The 15384-nt window shown below is 45.1% G+C and overlaps 1 protein-coding gene across 11 annotated transcripts in view; it reads right to left on the minus strand.

Annotated features, from left to right (window-relative positions):
* The window catches only part of JADE3 (jade family PHD finger 3), a 62476-nt gene that overhangs the window by 36477 nt on the left and 10615 nt on the right, over nt 1-15384 (minus strand). For 4 of the 11 annotated variants that reach the window (XM_046906182.1, XM_046906179.1, XM_015277748.4 and 1 more), the window contains exon 2: nt 9993-10045. The exons of 5 other annotated variants lie outside the window; for them this stretch is intronic. The gene's annotated coding sequence lies outside the window, so the exon portion shown is untranslated. Of the gene's footprint in view, nt 1-9992; nt 10046-14889; nt 14945-15384 lie in introns of all 11 variants that reach the window. 2 more of the 11 variants (XM_015277750.4, XM_046906183.1) reach the window with 1 other exon arrangement.

Raw genomic sequence — 15384 nt, forward strand, 5'->3', positions numbered from 1 at the left:
GCAAATCCCATACACAAAGTCTGTACTTGCATAGAAAAGAAAAAAGGAAAAAGGGAAAAAGAAAAAAGGAAAAAAAGGCAGAGGCAGTAGGTAGAAATTTCCAAGTCTCCAAGATGTGGCTTATGTAACTGTTAAATTTAGATTAGGAAGCAGATTAACTTGAAAGGTCTTCAGGAAATGTACTACGGTAAAACCATTTAAATAGGTCAAATTTCATAGTCAACTGGCAGGGAAATTACAAAATATGAACAGAGTTAATACAACCTTTCAAATAACCAGAGGTAGAGGGATCACTTGTGTTTGAGTTTTTTATTATTATTTTTTAATATCCTATCCAGCCTCACAAAGAGGCTATATAAACGGGAAAAAACACCCACCCGGAGCCTGTGCTAGCAATATTTGCTGCAATGAGAAGGTTTGAAAGGTTAAACAATTCATAGGAAAGAAAGCTCAGGAAAGAAGTAACGTTGTTTCTCTATTTCACTCCAACCTGAAAATTAAATAAATGACTAATATGTTCCTACCAGATGCACGAACCCCACAGCAGAGCGACCGCATACAGCCCATTCTCCCTTCACCCCCACAGCAGAGCGACCGCATACAGCCCATCCTCCCTTCACCTTCAAAGGAAATTTTTATTTAGTCTTTAAAGACTGTAGTGAGCCTACCACACACCGAAACTCTTCCTGCTGCTACTTCACATTAACGTGAAGCACTTACTGCCCAACATTTTGCTTGGTGGTTACAGGAGGAGGTGCTTACAACAGGTTGTGTGGGTGAAGCCAGGGACACAGGCACAGGCACAAACAGGCACAACTGCCTCCCCTACCTGGAAAACCAACACACAGCTCTTCGCTGCTGCATGTGAAGGCAGGGGGACGTGCTTCCATCAGGCAGCTTCACCGACATCCCCATTATGTTTATCTCTTTAAGGAAAGCTGCATGCTTTGCCTGAGCACAACCCAGCCGTGCGGGCCAGGCAGGTACTGATGTATTCCTGCCCACTAAATACTTACACCTTTAGCACCAAACCTGAAGTCAACATGAATCTGAACAGAATCAATTTCAGAGAATACCATTGGATGGATGTAAATTAAGCCAATACACAAACATGCACGTGGCTGCTCAGGGCCCCAGGCGGGATCCTTACCCTCCCCTGCAGAGCTGCTCTCAGCTGTGTTCAAGGCTGAAAAATGAGGGCACAGCCCCACTGGCTGCAGAGAGAGGAGAGCAGAGGAGCCTACCAGGCCTGCTCCTCACTCACATCCAGCGGCCAAGCAGCAGCTCCAGCACACCCAGGGCAGGAGATGTGTGCAAAGGAGAGGGTGGGGGAGGGAAGTAGCCCAGGGCTGCATTAATTGATTCCCAAAGGACAGCAGGCAGCGGGGGGTGAGTCCAAACACAGATCCCAGCTGCACATGTGCACGGAACCACAGCAGTGGGTTTTGCAGAGAAGCAGCCGGCCCAGTGCTACGAACACATTCACATCAAAGAGGGTCCTGCAGCAGAGGTGCAGCTGCTGACGAGGTTCGTTATCTGCTTTACAGAGCTCCTCAAGATAACTGGCACTTGACATCAGTGCTAAGGCATCAAACTGCCAAGGGGCAAGAGAAAAGACTAAATAAAACAGACCAAAAATATCACAAACCCACATGAACTCACTCAACAAAGGCACTGTCAAGGACAGCAGCAGCTTTGGAGAAGACCACTGTGGGTGTGCTGCTACCTCTGACGGAGCAGCCCCCGCACCTGGGACTGACACCTGGAGCCAGGCAGGCACTGAGGCATCTGCAGAGGGTCCGCAGTCACGCTGAGATAGTGTGCCTCACCACCACCACCAAGCAGAAGAAACTAGGAGTATTTCTTGTGGCTTTCTATTTTAAGCACTGCTATGATTCATGTTACCTCAGCTCCTGGTGTTGTGCAGTCTTTCCAGTCCCTACCCTTACAACAGGCTCATGTTCAGCTGAAGTCCCTGATGCCTCAGCACTGCAGTGCAGAGCTGCCTCACAGCAGGTGGGAGCCTCCACAAAGGGGGACAGTAAGGACACAGGAACACAGGTAGGAAACACAGGTAGTAAACTAGGTACTGCCTAGGTTCCTAACCAGGGAGGCCTCACGGAAGCTGCAGTTCCTCACAGAGAGTGAAGAGACAGCGCTGAGCTCTGTGTGACAGCGACAGGGCCCGAGGGAACGGCATGGAGCTGTCAGGGGAGGGGCAGCTGGGGGTGAGGGAAAGGGGCTGCACCACAGGGCGGTGGGCATGGAACGGGATGCACAGGGCTGTGGGCACGGCCCCGAGTGCCGCAGTTCAGGGAGCATCTGACATTGCTCTCAGACATAGGGACTGAATTTTGAGTGGTGCCACGTGGAGCCAGGAGTTGGACTCAGTCTTCATTATGGGTCCCTTCCAACTCAGGATATTCTGTGATTCTATGACATTATCAAAGAGGGAAGAGTATAGAAATATATGTACTGTTTGGGATTAAAAGTAAACATTTTTCTCTACTAACGACACAGTCAATAGTTCCCAAATTCTGCAAGATACTTTAAATAATCACACTTTTTTTCATACTTGCGAATAAAAAATTAAAGTAGGCTTTACTGCTCTTTATTTTCCCTCTAAATCTCAAGTGATAAAAGCACTGACAACAGTAACCTGCATTCAATATTTAATCTGTTTTGACTCATTCATTTCTTGCTATAATGCTTTAAAAAAAAGCTAACTGCTTTGCTGCAACGTTTGCACCACTAGCAAAACCTAATGGTTTGCAAAGAGGCAGAAAAACATCGACTTGTGTCTCTGTATTCCAGTCAAAGAGTGAGAGAAAGAGAAAGCAAGAACACAAATATTTTCCTATTAGGAAACATTAATTTGTCCATTTCTTTCCTCATCTGACAAGAAATGGTTTTCATTAACAAGTTTAAAACAAACAATCTGGACGATTAAGTTTTCCTAGTTAAAAAAAAACCAGCAGCAAGGGGACTGCTGGATACAAACAACTAAAGGGAACGTGCTACCACAGCCAGAACTCAAAATATTTAGAGCAGGCCAAATCTTTAGCTGAATACTGACATCCTACTATATTTTCTATTAGTTACTGCTACGACATTCCCATGCAGTTATTAGTTCTCCGTGTCAAAACATGAAAACATAAGCAAAAATTTACTAAAAGGAGTGAACGCATTGTTTTGGTTTTGAGAATGTTTTAAAGGCTACAAAACTTGACTTAATAACTGCTAAACTCAGATTACTTGTAGTGCCCAGACAGCTAATTTAATGTTAGATGCTACAATCTGTAAGACATAAAAAGACCTAAGATGTTTTAGCCAGTTTTAAGCAGATTTACAAAAACATAAATAGCATTCTAGGCTTCTATAAATCACCCAGCTCAGGTGGACAATGACATCCTGAAAAAGTTAATGTGACCAACAGGGGCTCACTGGGGCTGACGCTGCCATGAAAGGGATGAATGCAACTGCCCAAGGTTTCTACAGCACCACAACTTGCTGGAGAAAGCAGTAAGGACTTGGGTCAAACCAGAGAATCTCAAAGGTTGGAAAGGACCTATAAGATCATCTAGTCCAACCATCCTCCCATTACCATTGCTACCACAAGCTACTAAACCATATCTCGTAGCTCCTCATCCAGACACCTCTTGAACACTGCCAGGGATGGCAACTCTACCACCTCCCTGGGCATGCTATTCCAGTGCCTGACCACTCTCTGAGAGAAAAAGTTTTTCCTTATGTCTAATCTAAATCTCCTCTGGTACAACTTGTGGCCATTTCCTCGGGTCCTGTTTGTTGCCTGGGAGAGGAGGCCAAAGCCCTCCTCATCACAACCTCCCCTCAGGAAGTTGTAGAGCGCAATGAGGTCTCCCCTGTCTGATCACATACGGTTGAGTTTGTCATCCAATGGCCAATTGAGGCAAAAGCACCTTAAAACACAGCTGTAAAATTGAATGAACAAAACTAGAATTGAGATCTGCCATAGCAGATTCACCCCCCTACAGCACAGGTGCTCTTAAGACACAACAATCCATCACAAAATCTGCAGCTGATGTTTTAAAAGAGCGACTCCAGCTTGGTGGTGAGGGTTTTGTTCTGTTTTTCAATAGACCTGTACAGAAGTCTCATTCTTTGCAAACACTTATTTGGTGCAGCTGGAGGGACGAGGAAGGGATGCAGCTGCAGAAGGTACCAGAGCTCTGCAACAGAAAGATGGCACAGCTGAACCTTCATTCTGCTAAGGCCTGGGTGCAATCACAGAGGTTGGAAAAAACTTCAGGATCATTAAAGTCCAACTACCAACCCAACCTGCCAAGACCTACCACTAAACCATGTCCACATCCACACATCTCTTAAATACCTCCACAGATGGGGACTCCACTACTTCCCCAGGCAGCTGGGTGCCAATGTCTAATCACCCCTTCTATGAAGAAGTTCTTCTTGATATTCCATCTAAACCTGTCCTGGTGCAAATTGACAGTTTCTTCATGTCCCATCACCTGTCACCTGAGAAAAGAGATCAACGCCACCTCAGTGCAGCCTCCTTTCAGGCAGTTGTAGATAGCAGAGGTCTCCCTCAGTCTCCTTTTCTCCAGACTCTCAACTCCAATTTCCTCAGTAGTTCCTCTGTACTCTAATTCCCTCAGCTGTTCCACATTGGTCTTGTTTTCTAGTCCCTTCTCCAGCTTCTCTGAATGCATTCCAGCAACTCATTGTCCTTCTTGCAGTGAGGGACCCAGAACTGAACAAAGCACTCAAGGTGAGGTCTCACCAGTGCCATCCAGAGGACAACTGTTTCCCTCGTCCCTCTGGCCGCACTAGCTCTGATACAAGCCCAGATGTCATTGGCCTTCTTGGCCACCTGGGCACACTGCTGGCCAGCGTTCAGACAGCTGTCAACAAGTACTCCCAGGTCCTTTTTTGTCAGGCAGCTGTCAAGGCACTCTTCCCCCAGTCTACACTGCTCCACATTACTGAGCCTTGCTGAATGCCGTGAGAGTGGACTGGGCCCATAGATCTAGGCTATCCAGATCCCTCTGTAGATCCTTCCTACTTCCAAGGAGATCAATACTCACACCCAACTTGCTGTCATCTGCAAACTCAGCGAGGATGCACTCAATCCTCTCATCCAGGTCTCAGACAAAAACATCAAACAAAACTGGCCTCAATACTTGAGCCCTGGGGAATGCCACTGGTGACTGACCACCAACTGTATTGAACTCCATTCACTGTGACTCTCTGAGCCCAGCAATCCAGCCAGTTTTTTACCCAGCAAACCATACACCTGTTGAAGGCCCAGAATTACCAGTTTCTCCAGAACACTGCCTAACATTTTGTCAAAACATTTGCTTCATTTGCTTTAATAAAATTCAAGTAAACAATCCACAGCCTTTCCCTCATCTTTTAAGTGGGTCATCTTGTCATAGAAGGAAGTCAGGTTAGTCAGGCAGGACCTGCCCTTCAGGAACCCATACTCACTGCTTCTGATCACTTAATTGTCTCTAAGGGCCATGCAATGGCATTCAAGATGATCTGCTCCATGACCTTCCCTGGTACTGAGGTCAGACTGGCAGGCCTGTAATTCCTTGGATCCTTCTTCCTACTCTTCTAGTAGATAGGAGTCACATTTGCTAACTTTCTGTCAACCGGGACCTCCTTAGCCAGGATTGCCAGTAAGCTATTAAAAAGTGGCTTGTGAGCATTGCCTCCAGCTTCTTCAATGCCCTTGGGTGAATCAAGTCTGGCATCATAGACTTACAGACATTTAAAAGAGGTAGAAGGTTGCTCAGAGTTTCCCATTGGATTATAGGGGCTTCATCTCACTCCCCATCACCATCTTCCAACTCTGGAGGCTGGGTACCCTGAGAACAATTGACATTACTAATACAGACCGAGGCAAAAAAGGCATTAACTGCCACAGCCTTATCTTCACCTTACATCAGTACATTTTCCCTCACTGATTTTCCTCACACTGCAGTTGTGCTGCAGGAGCATTATAGGTCCAGGCTGGTCCTTTGGCTGTACTCTGCAAGGAAGGCAGAAGGCAGCTGCCTGCTCAATCACCAAGTCAATACGTACACGGCTGTGTCACAGCACCTGAAGGACACCAGCACAACGTCTTAGGTAGATGAAGATAAGCACATTAATTGTACAGCTCTAAAAATGAGGTCCTTGTACATTACCAAATCAGCTGTAGCATCAAATGTTTTATGAGAACACCCCACAGAACTGCACAGTGATACATCCTTCCAGCAAGGCCTCATAACAGTGAAGAATACCAATACAGGCCTGTCTGGTTTCATCTACTGTACTGTTCCTGCTGGGCTATATGGAAAAACATTTATTGATGAGCAACACTAACAGATCACTCACTCATTTTTTGCTAAGAACAGTGAGCATTTTCTCCCTCTCTCTGGTACCACTGAAGAAAATCTAACTGCAGAACTTGAAGCTCCAGATCCAGCTGTACAGGGAGCATGCCATAGCTTGAGGATAAGAGATGAAACAGAGTGAGACTAACTAGCTGAGAAAAGAGGATGCATAACAGAAAAAATCTGCCACAAGTGGTAAAGAAGAGCAGACTACTCGCTGCTTCTCATGGCCCAGAAGACCAGTGACACACAAAGTTATAGGGCAAAATTTAAGTCATTAAAAGCAAAAAAACAAACACACAAACAATCCAAAATGCCTTCACACAAAATTGCTTAGAGAATCTCAGTCCTATGGGATGTTGTAGGGGTTGAAAAGTAAATAGATTGAAGAGAATTTGGCAAACAGAGGACGAGGGCAATTAAACGCAATGTATGACATCAATCTGCCATTCACACAATCCCAAAGTCAAAGATCTACAAGAAACAGAGTGTAAGCTAGTGCTACAATGGTTTCTTTTCCTAGGTGCCCACTGCTGACCATTATCAGATATAGCTATTGGTCCAATTAACTAATGGAGTTCATATGAAACCAGAATTACACTGAAAAGTTCACATCCATGCAATGGATTTTCTTTTTTAAATGCATCAGTTCTCAACCTGATCTCTGTGAACTACAGATCAGATACGTGACCTACACCGTGGTAAATACTGAAATTAGCATATTCATCAAATAAAATGGAAGACTGTGTGGAAGAAATAGACCTGAGGGTGTTGGTTGGAGCTTGGCTAAACATGAGCCAGCAGTGTGCCCAGGTGGCCGAGAAGGCCAATGGCATCCTGGCTTGTATCAGAAGTAGTGTTGCCAGCAGGAGCAGAGAGGCAATCATCCCCATGTACTCAGCTTTGGGGAGGCTGCACCTCGAGTGCTGTGCTCAGTTTTGGGCCCCTCACTACAAGAAAGACATTGAGGCCCTGGAGTGTGTTCAGAGAAGGGCAACAAAGCTCTGAGGGCTCTGGAGCACAAGTCTTATGGGCTGAGGGAACTGGGATTGTTCAGTCTGGAAAAGAGGAGGTTCAGGGGAGACCTCATCGCTTTCTACGACAACCCGAAAGGAGGTGGTGGTGAGCTGGAGGTCGGCTTCTTCTCCCATGTAACCAACAATAGGACAACAGGGAATGGCCTCAAGCTGTGCCAAGGGAGATTCAGGTGAGATATTAGGAAAAATTTCTACTCCCAGAGCGTGGCCAGGTGCTGGAACAGGCTGCCCAGAGAGGTGGTTGAGTCATCATCCCTGGAGGTGTTAAAGAAACATTCAGATATTGTGCTAAGGGATGTGGGTTAATGGGGAAATATTGGTGGTAGGTAGATGGTTGGACTACATGATCTTGGAGGTCTTTTCCAACCTTGGTGATTCTGTGAATGGAAGGAGAAGCAAACAGCATCCTGAAACAACTCAAAACATATGGCTGCATATGCACATATATATATGCATGTGTAGATGTACAAACTATACAAACTATTCCAAAAGCACGTAAAGGAAAGCTGTCTCTGCCTTATGTTGCTGTCACTGGAGGTGCAGGTGCTCCCTTTTGTAATCACCGTTAAGAACTGTAAAATTCACAAGTAAAACCTCCATGACTTCAGTACAGCTATTAAAGAATTGTTCGAAGAAAACAGTTGCTTTGGAATCTGTTACTCTGGCATTTCTTGTCATTTTTAGTATCCGCCACAACGTAGCAGGGAGGAACCTATTTATATCTATTCCTAACTCCTACAGCCGTGTCAGTATCTCATAGGAATATCCACCAAACACACGTTGTTGCAAAAAAAAAAAAAGTCTTTACTCCTTTTTCCAGGTGTTGCGGTGGAGTTTGAACAAAGATAAGAGAAAACCCAACAGAACATTCTGTAAGGAGTTAAAAATGGCTCAATCAACTTTAAGCTGAAGGAGATTAACATGAAAACAAACAAATCAAAAACAGGCTGCGAAAATTTCTCAAGACCTCTTAAAGTTTCCAAGTTCTGAAGATAGAACAGGATGACAGATAGTACTTCTGCAGAGCAGGAATTATTTGAATTATAGCATTCCTGAAGCAGATTAAGGAGGCATTCCTGTAAATGGCAAGTTAGTAAGCGGATACACAATGCAGGAAAACACATAAAAGTTTATCAAATTCTTTTCTTTTTTCAGCCAAACATTTTACTCTGCTGAGATGTGGTCCCTTTCCTAACAGCCCTACATCTGAAGTTAAAGAAGCCATTGCACTTCCATCTCCTTCAGTTTTTTCCAAATCTGGATGACGAGCACAGTATTTTCCTGTGAATTCTTACAGGTTTATCATCTCAGATCTTTCCAAGGCACACATCTGAAGCTGTTCTGTTTCTCTCCTCACTGAGAGAGGAGAAACAAAGCCCACTGCCAGAATTTATGTTGTTGTATATTTGAATTCTGTAAGTTAACCTCTTAAAAACCTACTTAAAGAAGAAAGCAATGAGGTTTAAACGTTTGCAAAGCCCAAGGATAACAGAGATCCATCTTATCTGAGCCATTAATTTCACCAGTTAAATCCATTCAACGTCGTGTTCTCCAGCTGCAAGCGCGAAACGCATTACGTTTTAGCCCTGCTCACAGTACAGAATCAGGCAGAAGGAAAGGAAAAGGCTGTTCTCTTTGTGAAAGAGCTGCTAGGTCCTAACTCCTTGAAAGCAAAGGGAATGGTATGGCAACAGTCAAGGCCAAGAATCCACTTACAGAAAATCAGTGGGTTATGCACAATAGCAGCCGCACTCAGACCTTCAGAGCCCACCTGGAGCCTGCAGATCTGATCTCTAAATTCTGAGAATCAGACATTGAAAACTACAGAAAGTATTTTTTTGTTGTTGTTGTTCTTCCATTTTTTAAAAACGTCAAAGCAGAAGCAAGCTTTGAACTGAAAGTCTTGAAACTGAGATCACTGCATCCCCTCTCTTTGCCACTCCTCATAATGTTTGGTAGCCAGCCAAGTGGCATAGCTTAGCTCCACTTTCCACATTAGTCCAAAAGTAGAATAAGTACTAAAACTTGCATCAGGAGAGGGGCTTATAATCACATTAGAGACACGCAACAGAGACCAGCTACCTCGGTTCAGTGGACAGCTTGAACAAGGCTTCCTAATGAGGTACAGGTGTTGGCACTAATTAGGAATACCCAGCCCACTGCTAACATCAGCCCTCAAAGCACTTTAATCCTTTCAACCACATAAAAGGAAAGCAGACAAAAAATAATAATAATAATAATCTCTGTAAATGCCCATGCAGAGCACATGTAAATAACGTAATGATACGAAACTATTCCCTCCATGCCTACCGACTTCCAGTTCTTACAGGGTACATCACTACAGATTTTAACTGCAATTATTACAAGGACTTCTGCACGTTGGAATCTCATCGTTAACAGCTTCTTCTGCGACTTCCTCTCCTTTGAAAGACTTTATATTCCTTTAAAATCCACAAAGTTCTCATTTAAAAGGCTATCTGAATGCTGAAGGTATACAGGTTCGATTTACGCACTGCAAACACCAACACGCGCATTTTTGTTTTAAACAGACATGAATTCCTCCTTCACTTACATGCCAGGTCATGAGGTAGAGGTTTTCGCTTCATCTGATGACATCACAAGCTCCTAAAAAAATGAAAGGAGTGCTATTTAGGGAGGAGTGACACCAGGCAGTTCATGATTGAGCTACAGTTTCACTTTTGGCAAGTAAGTGAAGGGTATGTCCTATTTTCACTGCAATTTCCCAAAGAAAATTACACTTCTAAACCTTAAGTTCCCTAATTCTCACACAGTATATGGGAAGATAAAACGCGCCACCTGTACGTGCAACACATACTACAATATAAAAACAGAAACTACTACAACAGTAAGTAAATTCGTAAGAGTAATCTTGAAGTCAACTTTGTCATTCGTATGAATAAGAACCATCTTTGCCAACACCAACAAAATGAAACTTAACCTGGAAAATTCTGCTTGGGGAATACGAAACATAAGGTTTAGGTAGCTGCCAGCTTATTCAGCAGGTCTAAAGGGCTGATTTCCTCTGACGCGCAGATGCTTGCTTTATTCTAGAGGGTCTTGGATGAGGGGAGCATGCTTATAAATCCACACAAAGGCAAACGAAAAAATAGCTCTAGAGAGAAAGGGTTGTGTAGCTCCGGCCTGAATTCCTCCCCACATTCCTCAGGCTCCTCTGTGATGATCATGGACAGCTCAGCTTCCCTGGCAGGGGCTCTGCTTACTTGCTCTTTTTGATTGACTAACTCGCTTTGGGCAATAAGAAGCATGGGAAGAGGAGGCATATTTCTGCCCGCAATCCCCTCTTGAGGGGTTACGCACATGTACATTTGAGTCCTATTGTAGGGGATGTGACAGAAGCATTACAATTGTTACACCCAGTAGATTTGTGACAATGCTCCTGGGGGTGTCAGCCGCTAAGAGCTGGGAAACACAGCATTAGAGAGCAGAAACGAAGTAAAAGACGAAGAGCCGATATCTAGGCACACGTACTGCCAGAAGAAAAAGAACAAGGGTGGGGGGAATGGCACTCTCCCACTGAAATAAGCCAGCTCCCAGCCCATGTGTCAGCACCACGTTGCTGCTTCGCCGCCCTCCCACGGCAGAGGGCCGAGCCCCTCAGCCCAGCAGCCAGAGGAGCAGCAGGCGGCCCATTACTGAGAGCGGGCGTTGCTCAACTGTGTCTGTGCCATCAAAGGAGAGCAGCTCCTTATAAGCTGGGGAGGGGGTGGAAAGAAAATGTAAAAAGAAAGGCCCACACAATATATTATAGCTCCTCTATTGTGACCCGACAGTATTTTAAAGTTTGAACTACCATTTTCTTTGATTTAAGGGTTTGGGGCTTTGTGTTTGCGTGTTGCTGGGTTTCTTTTAAACCACCTCAGTGCCCCTTCCCCAGCTCCTCGCCAGTCCCTGGCTATGTACCCATGAGCAGCAGACGAAGCAGCAGCCGAGGTAGGGTGCCCGGATGGTGCCTCGCAGCACACAAGCTGGCCTGCAGCTCAGGCAGGCCACAGGCCGCTGCTGAGGGACTGGCGTGGCTGGATGCGAGCCAGGAACCCCGCCTCTGCCTTCAGGAGGGCAATCCAGCCTGCAGCCCACAAATGGGGCTGAACAAACAGGGGGAACAAGGGAGCCACCTCAGAACTTGCCGGGGCTCCACAGCAAAGCCCCGTGGCAGTAGTGGCTCGCCCTCCAGCTGAGGGGACTGCACACACAGTGGAGGGGCTGGGGGAGAGGTGAAGCTGAACAGAGCGTCCAGGTTGATTTTACAAACCTGACTAAGCAAGTTTTCTTCTTACAGAATGTTTCATTACTGAGTTTCCTTCCTTAATGTCCCCCGCTGAATGCCTTTAATGTAAATTTTCCATAGAAACAAAAGCAAAGCCCTGGTCAGGGCAGCTCAAATGGAATCATTAAAATGCAGCGGAGCTCACAACTTCTAAGTGTGAACAAAACCACAGCCTTTGCCTCCCAGCTGAACCACAAAACTAATATATTTTTTGAATCGTTCATTAAAAACACATTTGTTTGCTCAGTTAAAGGCCAAGTTGAACTCCACAGTACCAAAAGGTTCAACTAAAATTTTTTCTCTTGTTCTTCAACCATTCTGCTGTACAGCTCCAACCTGCAGCACCAGTTTTATTTATTTCACAGTGTATATACAAAATAGCAGGGAAGATACAGCTGGCTTGTTTGTTTGCTTTGAGTTGTTGGTTTTTTCCTGTTTTGGGAGGGGGGGAGGTTTAAGTCAGTCCTAATACACTGACTCGGAAACACAAAGCTGATTCATCTCACATGAAGGAGTAGGGGCTCTTTGCACCCAGCAGAGCCAGGTGTCAGCCCCCAGGGGCAACGAACAGGGAGAAGCATGCATTGGACCCGCAGGGCCTGGTAAACAAAAAGCAACACGGCAGCAACAGAAACTGCAACAGTGCAGCAGAAAAAAACAAGAAGGTTTTATTTATAGGAGCTAAAGACAGCATAGATACAGAAAACAAAACTTGGAAATGCAAAGAAGATTTCCGTTAATACTGCCTGTGGAAATATGCATCACCACAGGAAAAGGCATCAGAAAGATGTATTTCTTAAAGTCCAACTTTTAACATCAGGAAACCAATTGGAATCAAGACCAATGCTTGCAGTTATTGCTACCTGCCAGTGCTCACCAACAGCCAAGTCCCCAAACCAAGAACTGCCACTGGGTGAGAGTAGTGCTTTGTGCTTCCTTCCTTAACCATACCACACACTGATGGCCACTCTCAAAAAAGAGAGTCACGGAGAAATGATCCACAAGGTGCTGGAGAAGGGCAGTGAGATAGGACCAAGAGCTCATGACGTTGCCCAAAATGCATGTCCCAGCTGTGCTTCATGGGGACCCTGACACCATTCCAGGCAGGCCACCTCTGCTTCGTGCTACCCTTAGCAGCAGAAGCTTCCTAGACAAGAGCCAACGTCCCTCCTCATGTGGTTCAAGCCCTTCACCAGTTCTCTACTGGCATCAGACACACAGAGAGCTCTTCCTTTCTTGATGCCGTCAGCATCACGGACACTACTCTCATCATCTCGTTTTAACACCACTGCCTTCCCCAGGCCAAATATAACTGGTTCTGCTCACAGACCGCGTTCCTTACATTTCTGATCCTGCCAACTAGCAGGATCTCTACTACTCTGCCTAGGGCTGGTCCATAAAAAACAATAGGAGGTGGTGATGCCTAAATCCAGGCAAAGTATTTCGGCTGTACACTTCTTTCCCATTATGCAACTTCCAGGCAGTAGCCCCATGTACAAACCCGAGCATGTTTGCTTCTTGCAACAATGTGGTCCTGCTGCCAAAAAGTCAGGGAAGCTTTACCAGCCAACCCCCCCTCAGCCTCTACTGCACTCCGTCCAGCTTCTTCCTTCAGACTGCTTCTCCAGTTTGTCCGGATAGCTGTAAGCACACACCAAGCAGACGTGGAGCTCCACCCAGCTTTAGCTGGATATTTAATGAGCATAGTCCTTATTCCTCGGTCCACACCATTAATCAGTTATTAGTTAATACCGAACCTTGCAGAGACGAAGGTTAAACTTCCCTAACTCCACGTGTCTTGTTTAAAATTAATTAGTAACTATCCTCTCAGTTTTCCAAGCAACTGCAGACATTCCTGGGAGCACTTCATCTAATCCATGTCTCCCCAGCTCCTTCTGATAGCACTCCTTGTCTGATAACTTGCATCACCTAACGTGCAATTCCCACCTCACAACTGACTTGCAGAACAGCACATTAGAAAGTTGGTCTTTGTGATGCTTCATGTCTCATTCACAATAAATAATCCCACGGATGTAACAACTGCTTAGCTGGGAAAGGTATTAGAAAATCATTTCCAATTTTTTCCACAGACTGTTTCAGATATCTAACACATGTAGTCAGCTCCCCATGGGCTACCAGTAACATTACACAGATGCCTTACAAAAGGCAGATCAAGCTTTCAATGCTACAAAGGCAGCACAGGCAATAAAGCCAGCAGATTTCAAGGTTACAGATAAATAATAACATGAAGCAGGAAGGTAATGGCACTCTTTCCCTTATAACTACAAGGAAAGAATCATTAACGAGTATCCAGACATACAATGGATACTGGTTTGGTGTAACTGAGGAGATGCTTCCAGGCAGTCATCCTAAGGGGACTCAAAGTAGACAAAGTCATCAAGCTTTGAGAAAAGCATTTTGAAATCCTTAGTAAGCATTCATAATGAACTGGACTGAATTTTTAATTGCTTTAAACTATGATCTGTTGCTTCTCCTTTCCGAGCCTCAAACAGCGCTGTCTACACTCAATATTCAGAAGCTTCTCTGTTTTTACCCCTGTTCCAAACTGGCCGTGAAGATCCTGGGATGAATCCACAAACTCACTGTAGAAACCTAAAATAGTCCATTTCACCTTAGGGGAAGTCAGAGATGTAAAAACCATCTAATAAAACCTGCTACTCTCTGTCACCTTCACTTCCTCTCACCCTCACAGAAACACTTTGTTGTACCTCCATGCAGCCTTGAGCCTACTGTTAATAGTAACCAGCAACTCTGTAATTCTCAGCAACTAATTAGAACTTGTTGGGAAAACCATTTCCCATAGCGGCTTACCCCATTTCAGACGAACAATACAACAGGATGTCTAGAATGACAGGTTTCATAAGACAACTAACCAGTACCATCAACCCCTTGTTTTATGAACTGCTCTGAAGTCCTCCGCCCCCGGGCACTTGGGTGGTGACCCAATGGAGCAGTTACTTGGCCCACGCACATGGCCAGCCATTCTGCAAAATGCTCACATCTTACTTGCTGCTTGAAATTACTTGTTTCACAATGTAATTAGCATACACACCGACAAAAATAAAGAGATTCTGGACCCGAAGCAGCTGTCCCACAGGAAAGGATCAAAATACACACAGGATTCAACAAATAGACCCACCTTAATGCGCACATAAAGTCATTTATACTCTTGATACGCTGGCAGGATATTAACGCTGTTGGAACAAAGGAATGTGAGAGATCAGAGGGAATGGGATAAAATCCAAAGAAGAAAAATAATTTCAGCTTAGCATTAAGGAAACTTTCTGACAGTGAGAGCTATTGGTTTGTGTTCCCAGGGGGAAGAATGGAGGCCGCAGCTCTTGACATTGAAACAAAGACTGGACGTTGGACAAGAGTGCTGGTGCCCACGCTGCCAAAAGAACATCCCCAGCTCTGCATTTCTCAAACTGGCCCGAGAGCAAAGCAGCAACAAATGGCAACCCGAGCACAAAAAGGAGAGGCTTGCTTGGCCTGTTGGCACCACGGGTGGCACACACATGTTGCTGTGGATCCACAGCAAGCCCTGTGCATCAAGTCCTCCAAAGCACATATGCACACCAGTATCTCCTGGTGAAAGCAAAGTAATCTCAAGTGGCTTATTCCAGCCCTACCT

The sequence above is a fragment of the Gallus gallus genome, chromosome 1 (genome assembly GCF_016699485.2).
Source record: "Gallus gallus isolate bGalGal1 chromosome 1, bGalGal1.mat.broiler.GRCg7b, whole genome shotgun sequence".
Classification (NCBI taxonomy): domain Eukaryota; kingdom Metazoa; phylum Chordata; class Aves; order Galliformes; family Phasianidae; genus Gallus; species Gallus gallus.